This window comes from Drosophila mojavensis, unplaced genomic scaffold (assembly GCF_018153725.1).
Source record: "Drosophila mojavensis isolate 15081-1352.22 unplaced genomic scaffold, ASM1815372v1 contig_136, whole genome shotgun sequence".
NCBI classification, from domain to species: domain Eukaryota; kingdom Metazoa; phylum Arthropoda; class Insecta; order Diptera; family Drosophilidae; genus Drosophila; species Drosophila mojavensis.
In genome coordinates, this window is record NW_025318667.1 from 8,835,983 (window position 1) to 8,839,620 (window position 3,638).

Below are 3,638 nucleotides of genomic sequence, written 5' to 3' on the forward strand. Positions count from 1 at the left end.
GAAAAACATAAATAAAATACCTTCAACTAAGAGGGACAAAAATGCCGACAAAAAAAAAAAAAAAAAAAAAAAAAAAAACTAGCCAGTTCTCGACAAATCGATTTGTTGCTGTTGTTGTTGACATCTGAACTCTGGACCAGAAAAAATCTTCTTTTTGGGCTTTATAAGTTGTTTTTTTTTTTTTTTTTTTTTTTTTTTTTTTTTTTTTTGGGAACTTAAAGTACCGTAAGACTTTGATAAAGACGCAGACGACAGGTGTAGTCTCTAACTAGTCAGCCAGCTCCTCTCTCTCTGTCTCTCCCTTTGTCTCTTTCTAGCTCGATCTCTCTTTCTCTCTCGCTCTCTCTGTCTCTCTCTCTCTCTTGGTCTATTGTCAAACAAAATATTTGTAACAATACAATTTCGAATGTCTGGCGGCTTTTGTTTGGCTTGTTGTTTTGGGGCGGCAATCTGTTCGTTGACATTTATCAAGCCGAAGCTAAAGGAAAACAATAAGAAATACACACAGATATATATCGCTATAACTATATATCTACATGCGACAGATTTCAATCGTCGTAAAGCATAAAGCGTAAGGTGTAAAGCCCATCCCCCATTTCCAATCGATTCGCTTGGGTATTACATTTGAAAGCTATTTAAAGCGTCTTTTTGGCAATATATTTAGAAACATCTTAAGCATGATGAAGCTCCACGATCATCACCATCATTATTATCAACATTGGTTAGTATTGGTATTGTCATTATGTAGCTGCTTAGTTATTGTTCGTTTTGTGAATTATATCATCGATATAAAAGAAAAAACCGACTGTAAATAATAAACAAACAACAAATATGAAGGGCAAAGCAGTTTACATTTTGAAATTGATTTCATTTTGCTCTTTATCTTTTCTTTTTTTCTCTTATTTTATTTTATTTTATTTTATTTTTTTTTTTGCTGGTATTTTGCAAATAACAAAATACCAAAGAAAACTTTTAATAAAATCTGCTTTTGATAGCTATTTTTGGATCCTATGTCTTAGCCTGCAGACATCTTTAACGTATGCAAATCTGAGCGATTGAAACAGATATCTCCGCCTCATATTCATCTGCTTCTTCTCCGACGATTGTGTGCAACAAGTGAATACAAGTGAGTTCACAGTGAAAGAAGCTCGATAGAACAGAAATAGATCTAAGCTGAACAGCATTTAGTATATGCTTTGCTTTCTTTGATAGATGAATAGGCTTAGGTTCAACATTAAGCTGCTTAAATTGGCTGAATACATGCATATGTAGATATGTATATAAATATATATATATATATATATATATATATATATATATATATATATATATATATATATATAAATACATACACAAATGTATATTCCTTAAGTGATTGTGCTGTCGATAGATTCTCAAAACCTTGATTCATATAATTTAGTAGATATCGGCTTTTCGTATCAGAATGAATAGATTTTAGCTGCTTTGATTTGTAAGATACTAAATATGCCTATTCCATGATGTAATATATGCTTACATATTGTAATGCATTCCATCGTGTCTTTGTTTACTTTGTTTTATACTGCTGGAATTTTATTTCTGAATTGTTGAAGATTCGAAAGATTTCATTGAATACACATATTTACAGGGTAATTCACACTCTGTCAAAATGTGTAAAAAAAAATGAAAATTATGTCATTTATGTTCAAATGAATTGAAATACTTTAAAAGATTATTTATATATTATTTACACATAACAATTTACAATTTACTTTGTAGAATTTACCTCACTTTACATTATTTATTTATTATTTATTATTTATTATTTATTATTTATTATTTATTATTTATTATTTATTATTTTATATATTTTTTATTTTTTGTTTTTTTTTTTTTTTTTTTTTTTTTTTTTTTTTTTTTTTTTAATTTATTATTTATTGTTAATTATTTATATTTTATTATCGATCATCATCAATTTTTGTTCTACAAAAACACCCTCCCCTTTTCCCTTCTCTTTTACCCCTCCCCTCTCTTAACTCTGACGTCTCTCTGCTTGATTATAGATTTGATATTCGTATTTATTTTACTTTTTTACCCATTTTAATTTTTAATTATTTGATTTGTTACATATATCTTATATATGTATGTATATGTCTATTGTACTGATGAGCGATTGATTAGCTGATTGGCTTTCGGTGTCCACTTGGTCTGGCTGGCGAGCATTGTGAGCGTGTGTAATGGCATGCGGCAATCGGCTTGCAGCATGCAGCATGCAACATGGCCTAACAGCCGTCTGTCAATATGTGGCGCGTGGCAGCCGTTGGCTACTCGTCGTCGATGCTGTTGCTGCCTTTAGCCGGTTGGACTTGACTCAATTCGTCATTTAAATGATGCCACTGCCATTGGCAGCACTTAGCGCAACATCAACTCAAATTGCAATAGCAACAGCTTGCAGCAGCATCTGTTGCAGCACCAGCAGCAGCAGCAGCAGTCGAGCAAGGAACGTGCCGTGCCAAATTAATTGCTTCGTTAGATGGTCAGTGGCAATATGTGGCAGTTGGGGCAGTGGCAGCGCCTCGAACCGCTTTGGCCATTTTGCACACTTCCGCTGAGCGCCATGCTGGCACTGCCCAACAGCGATTGACAAATTTCCAAATGCCATTAAGAAGGCGTTGCATGCAACATTTGCTGCAGCCTCTCGCCCCGTCTCAGGCCATGGCTTCGCCAGCAACAGCTCTCATCTTCTATGTCCGGGGCTGCACTAAAAACAGGTGGCCATAACCGGGCTACCAGGCTAGGCGAGCTAGCCGAGGCCAGCCGGGCCAGTTGCCACATGCCACAGCAGCTTGCCACTAAATCACTAAGGCGCTCGCCTTATATTTCATTTGTTTGCAAATTTTTGGACAATCAAGTGCGCCGTTTATAACTTTATCATTTGAACCGGCTTCGGCTGCGGCTACGGAGTTGGCTTGATAAGCATCTTCGGCTAGCTGCCACATGCCACAGCACAGACGGCGCATTCCACTCGTCTCAGCGGCTGCTGCGACTGCTGCGATTGCTGCGCCGGCTCGTTATTGGCTTGCTTAATTAATGATGCAGCTGCCCGCTGCTAACAAGCGACTGGCAGCATCTTAGCTGGGCGCTACACGCCTGACACGCCCCATCATCGCTTGATTTGAGCTTTTCCAAATTGCAATCAAGCTACTTATAGATGGGGGGCGTGTCGGCTGCCTTCACAAGCACTACAACTACTACAACTGCTTCCTCTGCTTCACCATCCACTTGAACCTCACCCACATAAATAAGTGGGGGCAGCGAAATAGAAAAGAAGAAGAAGCAGAAATAAAGTCTCGCAGTGCCTTTGCCCATTATCTGGGCAGCATCTAAGATCTGTGAACGAGCATGTTACTTAGCCTCGACTCCTCTCCAATAACTATAATTCAAGATACAATCAATTTGAGCTTGCCCAAGATTATTATCTGCCTGTATATATCAAACACTAACGGCCAGTGCCCGGCTTTGCGCGGCTCAGCTTAGCCGTAGCGAACTTCAATCTTGTGAAATGCATAAAACGAAATTGAAATTCTATAAATACATTTTATGCGATTCTATTGCCAAGAGTTCATTTTCCCTCTTTGCCTATTGAAGGAGTGACTTCT